A 9,380-nucleotide genomic window follows, 5' to 3' on the forward strand; every position below is an offset into this window, starting at 1 on the left:
CCGCCCATTTTGGGCCTAATTTCTAATTTACCCGGCTCCTGCCAGCTCACCATTACACTCCCCTCATTGGAAGTCCCACTCCCACCAGCTCCTATTCCAACCTCCATAAGCACTCCCCAGGAACACCCCAATTCTACCTTCTCTGCACTCCTAACCCTCGCTATTCCATAAGTCTCCACAAATTCCACCACCCCCAGATGGCAAACGCCTACTTCAAGCTCAGGTCTCAACCCACGCCAATCTCCTCACCCCCAGCTTCTATCACCTCTATCAGCCAGTCCTAGGTCCACCCCAAATTCCAGCCCCTTAATTAACAGCCCCCCTCCCCCAAGGTCCTATCCAACCGTGCAATCCTACTCTCTATTGAAATGATCTCCCTACCCCGCACCCCAGCTCGGATCCCAAACTGTCAACTGCTCCAGGCCAACCCCAAATCCACCACCCTCATTCAATCCCCTCCCCCATTAAAAGCCATCCCACTCCAGTCTCATCATCCAGCTCACCCCCAAACCATCCCAAATTCCACCCCGCCTCTCCCAACCCACGTTCCTGTCCCATGCCCGGTTATTCCCCATAAAAGTCCCCTTCTCCTGTTGCCCCCCAACCTGCTTGGGTCCCACCCTCACCCAACCCCCAGCCCGCGCCTGGACAAGTCTCCCCTGCCAGCCTGCCGTTCCATCGCGACCTCAACCCCCTTCCCCCAACCCGCGCTCACGCAGCCTCCCCTCTCATTCTCCCCAGTACCACCGGCCCAGGCTCAGGGCGAGCGGACCAGGGGGCGGTGGGGGTGGGGGAGGTCTCCTCACCAGAGAGCCGCTGCAGGCGAAAACGGCGACGGCGGTGGCTGAGGCGGCGATGCCCTTTTCTTCTCTGGAGGCTACAGAGGCGACGCTCTCGCTCCCTCGCCCGTGTCCAGTAAGGTGGCGGATGGCGCGCAGGGACCGGGATCCTCCTCCTCAGCGACTCGGCTCTGAATCCTCTGCAGTAGCCGCCGAGAAGCCCGACGGGTGGGGGGAGGGGACGCTCGGCTGCGGGCGAAGGAGGAGGAGGCGAAGGGAAGGGGCGGGGGACCTATAAGAAGGACGGGGAAGGAGGAGCCGGCGCAGCACCGCGACACGTCCCACAGCCTCAGAGTGCCGGGACCACAACTCCCGGCATGCCCTGCTTAGGACCGCGCGCGGCCTGCGCCTGCTGCCGCGCGCCCAATGCGGAGCGGCCGCGCCCTCCCCGGTCACGGACAATGGACTAAAGCCAACCATCCGCGGGCGGTTTTTGTAGACTCAAACACCACATGTGAAGCAAGTTAGGTCGCCCCGTGGCCCCATTATCCCCAGGTAGCGATGTTCTCAGTACCTCCAACCTCTTCGCGCGGGCGCGCGCACATACCTCCCCCCATCGCCACCGACGCTCGCTGGACTACATTTCCCAGCATGCCCCACAGTCCGCTGCCCTCTTTCCGGACCCTTCTCAAACGGGGTACTACAATTCCCAGGGAGGGTGGTCCCTGCGAAGTGCTGGGAGATGCAGTTCTCAGTTCTGCCTCCATGTTAACAAAAAGAAGTGAAGGAGAGGAAAAACAGAAGGAGTTTGCTAACCCACCGAAGAGAGGCCTAAATGAGCTAGGTCACCTGTGAGACTGTACTTTCTTCGCCATCCCGATTGCCACAGTCACACGCTAGAACTAACGCAGCAGCTTCCTCCTGGTCTTCCTGCAAATCTGAGGACGATTTGGCAACTTGAATCCAACTGTAAAAGGGCATAATTCTTGACCCACCTCTATTACTTTTAAAAATTTACCTTAAAAAGATAATAAGACAATTTGGAAAAGATGAATGCACAAGGTTGTTATATAAGGTTCTTGATTATAGGGGGGGAAAACGTAAATGTCCATCAACAGGCTGATTAAATTATATAGAGAAACAATGCAGTACTAAGCAGCCATTTAAAATAATGATATAGATCTATTTACTGACATGAAAAGCTCTTCACATTTTATTCTCAAGGGAAAAATATTGATTACAGAATAGCATGTTTAGAATAGTCCAACTTAGGTGAAATTTGAGATAATATTCTATAATCATAGATTTCAGGAAAGAGGTTCCCTAAAATATTATCAGTGATTATCTTGGAGGAAAGGGTTTCAAGTAATTATTATTTTCACATTGCCTGAATTGTTTAAAGGGGACACATAAATTTTTAAGCCATAAGACTATTTCCAAAAATACAATTTCCAAATCCAACAACCTCTCCTTGCTGCCTAAAAGCTTTCTATGGCTTCCTATTGCCCTCAGTGAAGCTCCAGGACACTGCCTGTCTGGCTTTTCTTGTGAGCTCAACAGTTTCACCATTAAAATAATAACGGTCACTTAAAATTCATAAAAGACCATTAAATTAGAAGGGAGATTTTTTTTCAGTTTTCATTGTCTGTTTTCAAATTTTTCCTTCTGGTCTTTCCACATCCATTTCCTCCTTATCTCCTACTCATCTTGAAACTCAAGACAAAGACCTGCCTTTCCTAGAACAAATTTTAGGCACGCTTATTTTACTTATATCTGAATTCATATAGCAGTGATTTCTAATCTGTGGGCCAGAGATCACTGTGGGAAGGGGAAAAGGAGGGAGGATCGAAATTATTGTAAAGAGTCTACAAAGCTTCACTTAAAAAAAGCATTATCTATAGGCTAAAAAAATGTCTTACACTTAAAAAAAATTTTTTCCGGGCCAGTCGAGTGGCGCATTGGTTAGGAGTTGGCTTGGGACGCCAGCTCTGAGCAGCAGGGCCCCGGTTCGGATCCCACATGAGGGCCAGTGATTCTGTGCCCTCTACAGCTAAGACGGTGAACAACAACTCGACCTGGAGTTGGGCTGCCGTGAGTCGCCCGCCACTGCATAGGCTGCAGTGGGGCTGGCCGGCAGTGGGCGTAAGCTTTCATGAGCTGCCATGAGCGGCCATCCAATGGCCAGTGAGCGACTGCCTCTCCCTGAAAGAGTGCAATGATAATACCAACATGAGCCAGTGAAGCGCCATCCTCCACAACTAGACTAAAGAATAAAAGGACAGCAACTTGTCTGTTCCCCTCCCCCAATTCCCCAATAATAAAATCTGAAGGAAAAAAAAATTTTTCCTTTCTGTGTCCAGCTCTCCTAGAATATGAAATATGGTATCAGAAGATCTCTGATTTAGCATAAATCCTGTACTCAGTTACAGTATTTTATATTTCATATGTCCTTATTCCTGAGTGTTGTGTAAGAAACACCAGAACATTTGAGATCCACTAGCCAGCCCACTGGAGAACTGCAGGGCTACAGGAGAAAGCCCAGGTTGCCTAGATTAGAGTTTAACAGTCCTGCAGCCAATCCTTCAGTTTCACACCACCTAAATCTAATTACATTCCTATCCCTTAGGACTCCCTTTCTCAAAGGGACTTTTTCAAATTGCGTATCTAATTTTTTCATCCTATTCTCCCAGGCTTAAAATCCCACCTCCACCCCCTAAAAATATCCTATTCCTCTGCTCTCTTTTCTGAGAATAGTAAGGAAAGTATCTACGACATGGCGGCTATGCCCGCTTCCCCTCTGATTTGCACTGGCCATCCCGTTCTCTTAAACCCTCTTCACTCCTCCTCCTCCTTTCCCTGCTCTCCTACTGACAGAAAGTGGGGGCTGAGTGATCAAAACTAGAAGGGTTCTGGTCTGTTCTGCAAGTAAAGGATTATCTGAGTTACAGGAATAGGTATGAGGAAGCTTACTGAACTAGGCATCTGGGAATCAGATCCTAAATGAGACATTGCCATGGACATGCTGGGTGACCTTTGGTAAATCCCTTAACTTTTCTGAATCTCAGTGTTTACATCTGCCAATAGGAGGAATGATTCCTGCCATGTCACCTCATAAGGTTATTTAGGAAAATCCAATAAAACAACATTTATAAAAGTGTTTTGAAGATTGTTAAAGCCTTCATAGTCCAACGATTATAGTCCAAAGCCTTCATCTAATTTGAGAATTCTCTCTCCAAATCCCTGCCATGTCTTGGCATGTAAACTCTTTACTCAAAATTATATCATTATTAATGAATTTATTGAACTATTTAAGAAATTAACTCCATTAAGCCAATTAAATTTCTTGATAATTTTCTACATAGCACAATTTCTAACTTTTCTAGATTTTTTTCTATATTGAATTTTCATCTAGATACATGCTTTTCTTTATCAATTTTACAAGAAAGATTTAATTCATCAGTTATCTTTATCAATTTTTACGGATTATTGTTTCAGCTGTTATGACATTTGTACTCATTATTTCCACCACGTCCACCTTTTCCTGGGAGCTATTTAAGCCATTGTCAGTTTTATTCTGTGTTGATTATTTCTACCAAGTGGAATTTCCCCAGGGGTCAACTTTGCAATGTTCAATGTTACCATCAAAGAAGGGGTCATTCAGTTTGCTTTTCCATCCATAATAAATTTTTACCACGTGTAGTTTTAGCCATTGTCAGTTTTATTTTGTGTTGATTATTCCTACCACATCCAATTTTTTTCAGCAACCCAACTAAAACAAACTCAGGGACAAAATGACAATGTCAAAACACTATCCTTTGCCTGTTACTATCTGATTAACGAGGACTGTGAGATGGTTTTGTCCCAGCTATGTTAATGAGTTGGCTTTGAACTCTCTTAAAGCATCTCTTTAGGAACCTTGGCACACGTGCGGGCTAGAGTATTACTTTAAGAATTGCTTTAGAATTGCAGGAAAATGGACATTAGAGACCATGTTAGGAGAACCAATCTTTAATGAGCCAGGTGCTGTGCTGGTGTCTAAGATCCATTATCTCAGTTAATCCTTCAGCCTAAATGTCTTTCATGTGACCATTTTATAGTAAAGGAAATTGAGACCCAGAGAGAGGAAGGCCAAGTTAGGATCAGAAACCAGACCCTGTTTTAATTCTCAGTGCAATTTGAATGATTCTAAGTTCCAAAGTTAACTAAATTAATTTTTAAACTTTTGCAATAATCTTGCTAAAAAATTAAATTATTATTTTTGAGTTTAAGATATGAAACAAGAAAAATACATGCAGATAAAACATTCTCGAAGATCTTTTTGTGTAGCAAATGAGACAAGCAGGGTAAAAAGGTTTTGTATGACCCAACACCAGGCAAATGAAAGTTACTGTCATTTTTGATGATGAAGTCTGTTATGTAAACCTGCTATGCGCTTGACAGAGTGCTAGAAAACTAATAACACACTACTAATTTTCAATAGTTGGGTATCAAATACCCATCATAATATTTAACTCTAATAGCCAATATTAAAGGAATAAGATTGCACCCTGCCTATCCTTTAAGATGTAAATCAGGCATCTGGAAGCCTCCCTGACACCGCGGCCGCGCCCTCCCCGGTCACGGACAATGGACTAAAGCCAACCATCCGCGGGCGGTTTTTGTAGACTCAAACACCACATGTGAAGCAAGTTAGNCCACCCCTGCTTAGGTTAGGAGCCCACTCAGCTCTCACAGCCTGTTATATTCATTGTCTATTTACTGCCCTCAAGCACAACAACCAAGGTGATCTGGCCCACCTCTGTGGTCAGAGCTCAGTTCAGCCCAGAGCTTCTCACAGGATAAGGCTTCAGTAAGTGGTGGTTGAATTAATTAATCAACCAAGTAACATGACAAGTATATAGACTATATAGATAATCAATTAAAATGACAAGGAAAATACCTCAATAAAGCTGAAAAAGTTTTAATGACAAAGGCAAAGTGCATATTAAATAAAGTTAAGAGCAAAATTAATCACAAATCTGCACGAACTGATGACCGCGGCCTAAGCTCCTATTAGCAGCAGCAGTACAAGTATGAGGAAAGAGCCTTAATGTCCTGGGTTCAAATCCCACCACAGCCAGGATTGGGTGTCCTCAGTCAAGTCAATTCCTCTCCTGAACCTGTTTCCGTATCCATAAAATGGCTGACCTTGCAGAACTCCCAAAGCAGATAAAAGAGTTAATTAAGGTACCAGATACTTTTCATGTTTTGAGGAGCTGACAGAAGTGAGTGTTGTTACTAATAAAGGTAAGAAGAGAATTGGGAGGGAAGTTTACCTTTAGGAGGATCCTTTACATAAATTATGCTGCTTAAGTTCATAAACTTTACCCAAAAAAGCATACCAAACATAGTGGGTTGAATTGTGTATCCCAGAAAGATACAGGCAAACCTCATTTTATTGCACTTCACTTTACTGTGCTTCACAGATGTTGTGTTGTTTACAAAACTGAAGGCAAGATCCTCCACCAACAAAAAGATTACAACTTGCTTTATTGCAGTGGTCTGAAACCGAACTTGCAGTATCTCTGAGACATGCCTGTACTGGTATGTCCAAGTACTGATGCCTATACATGTGAATGTAACCTTATTTGGAAGTAGGGTCTTGGCAGTCAAGAATCTCAGGATGAGATCAATCCTGGATTTAGGTGGGCCCTACATCTTTATAACAGAGAGAAAGATATGAGACACAGAGACACCAAAGGGAAGGCCCTATGAAGATAGAGGCAGAGATTAGTCCTGCATTCCAAGCCAAGGAACATCAAGGATTGCTGGTAGCCTCCAGAAGCTAGGAGACAGGCATGGAGGGATTCTTCCTCAGAGCATCCAGAAGAAACCAACCCTGCCAACATCTTGATTTCAGACTTCTGGCCTTCACAACTGTGAGAGAATAAATTTCTGTTGTTTGAAGCCACCTAGTTTGTGGCAATCTTTTACAACAGCCCTAGGAAACTAATACAGCAATTAAGCTGGAAACCCAAGTAATCAAGTCATTAGTAAATATTTTAAGTCCCCAAACAGATTCAGAGGAGCCTATTTTAGGACATGTTTATCAGTTCCATTTAAGTTGTCATCTCTAACAGCAGCTATGGAAAATTGGTATCAACATCCGTTGTCTTTGAAATTGTGCCTTTTCTCTTTATAACACTGACTGTACTCTTAGTTCTTGCCCTGTCTCCTGGGATGGCTCATACTTTAAATCAGTGTGAAGAACTCTGGTGTCATACAAAGTACACAGACATGAGGAAGCCAGATCTGAGTTCATATCCAAGCTCAGTCACTTAGAGGCTATGACATTGGGAAAATCAGCTCTCCTAACTGGACCGCCATGTTCTCAACTAGACACTTATTCATTATAGGGTTTGGAGCTTGTACTGGCATGTGGCCTGCTCTCTGGAGGTGAAGGAAGAATAACATATGATAGACAGAAGTACATTGGTATCCACTAAGCATGGTCATTAAGGGGACTTCCCAAATATTTTTCTCTACATAAGAAGGCCCCAAATCCTTTGCAAGGGAAAAAGCCCAAATAATGACCAGCACTTCATTTGATTTAAATTTAATAAAGTAATATGTCATTTCTTACTCCCCTAAGTTTGCAGAGTAAGATTCATACCCACTGCATAATCAACAGAAAAATAAAACTGACAGCAGCTAAATTGCACACAATGAAATTACTTATTGACTAAAAATTGATGGAAAAATAAAATAAATTCCTCTAGACAAAATGTAGATCTGTAAAATTTGTCCAGGAAAACTGGGCTTGATAGAAGATAGAAATAATGACCATAAAAGATAACTTACAATGGCAGAAGCTGTAATTATTAAATTGTGATATGGATTTTTAAAATTGACTGATAACTCAAATCATCATTATAAAATTTATACAGAAAATTATTTTTCAGATGAAGATAACTATAGCTCAATTTAAGTGAAAATGGATAGGTTGGAAATAGATTTAATAGGCTGTGTAGAAAAATCAAAGGTATTGAACTGACCCAGTGACATTTATTCTGGGAAATATTTTCTCAGTGAAAAGTAATCAATACAATATAATTCTATCTAACAATCTGTATTGATAAACACAAGACAAAAACACCCTTAGGGTCAAAACAGGAGGCCAAATACCCTGACTTCTTTGCTGACGCTCCTAGAGAGAAAACAGAAATGGAAACTGAGGCTGGGTCTTGGCTGATCTACATTTTACTAAAATATTTCTCTGATTCTTCCACCAATTTTTCATCAATAGGAAATTTCAGGGCCGGCGTGTTGGTTAAGAACTGGCTTGGGACGCCAGAGGGCCCCGGTTCAGATCCCACATATGAGGGCCAGTGACACTGCCCTCTACAGCTAAGATGCTGAACAACAGCTCAACCTGGAGCTGGGCTGCTGTGAGTCGCCTGCGACGGCATAGGCTGCAGCAGGGCTGCAGTGGTCTGCTGTGAGCTACGTGAGTGGCTGGCAGCCAATATGAGTGGCTGGCAGCCGGTGTGAGCTGCCGGGAGCCACTGTGAGCAGCTGACCAATGACCGGCGACAGATTGCCTCACCCGGCAAGAGCACAATGATCATACCAACATGGGCCAGTGAAGCCACATCCTCCACAACTAGACTGAAGAACAAAAGAACAGCAACTTGTCTGTTCCCCTTTCCCAATTCCCCAGTGCTGTTCCCATCCCCTAATTCCCCAATAAAATAAATCTAAAAAAAAAAAAAAAAAGAAAGAAATTTCACTGTGTGCAATTTCACTTTTGTAAGTTTTATTCTTTCTGTTGATTGTGGTCAGTGGCTATGTAGTGAAGGCTCCTGCCTTGAGGCCCCACTACTTAGCTTTCTCTTTGTCCATTCATTGCTCCATTTGTCCACTCAGCAGTTATCCACCAAACACTTACTCTGTGCCAGGCCCTGGCAGAGGAATCAGGCCAAGCCCCTGCCCTCACATAATGACAGTTTTACTTCTTTTTTTTCTAATCCTACGCTTTTTCTTGATATTTCACTGGGAAAGACCTCCAGTACAATGTTGAATAGAAGTGGTGATAGTGGGCACCCTACTCTCATTCCCATCTCAGGGAACAATTTTTATATTTCACCAGTAAGTATGAAGTTTGATGGAGGTTTTTTGTGCATGCCCTTTTTCAGGTAGAGAAAGTTTCCTTCTACTCTTAGTTTGAAAAGGATTTTATCATAAATGGGTCGTGACCTTTATCAAACGATTTTTCTACATCCTTTGAGATGATCCTGTGATTTTTTTAAACTTTATTTCTGTTAGTATGGAAAATTATGTTGATTAATTTTCAAATGTCAAATCAACCTTGTATCCCTGGAATAAACACAACTTGATTGTATAATATTATCTTATTTATACATCTTTGGATTTGGTTTACTGATTCCTTTTAGAATGTTTGCATCTTTGGCCTGTAATTTTCCTTCCTGATAATGTCCTTGTTAGATTTTCATATCTAGGTATTGCGGATCACATAAAATGAGTCAAGAAGTACTCCCACCTTTTCTGTTCTCTGGAAACAACTGAACCTGAAGTTTTCTTTGTGGGAAGATTTTTTTTTTT

General features: G+C 43.0%; 1 protein-coding gene across 5 annotated transcripts in view; it reads right to left on the minus strand.

Moving 5' to 3' along the window:
* FAM168A (family with sequence similarity 168 member A) overlaps nt 1-9,380 on the minus strand; it is a 215,050-nt gene that overhangs the window by 171,899 nt on the left and 33,771 nt on the right. For 2 of the 5 annotated variants that reach the window (XM_019649358.1, XM_019649357.1), the window contains exon 1: nt 807-1,123. The exons of 2 other annotated variants lie outside the window; for them this stretch is intronic. The gene's annotated coding sequence lies outside the window, so the exon portion shown is untranslated. Of the gene's footprint in view, nt 1-806; nt 1,125-9,380 lie in introns of those variants that run through there. One more of the 5 variants, XM_019649359.1, reaches the window with a different exon arrangement.

This window comes from Hipposideros armiger, unplaced genomic scaffold (genome assembly GCF_001890085.2).
Source record: "Hipposideros armiger isolate ML-2016 unplaced genomic scaffold, ASM189008v1 scaffold_132, whole genome shotgun sequence".
Taxonomy (NCBI): Eukaryota; Metazoa; Chordata; class Mammalia; order Chiroptera; family Hipposideridae; genus Hipposideros; species Hipposideros armiger.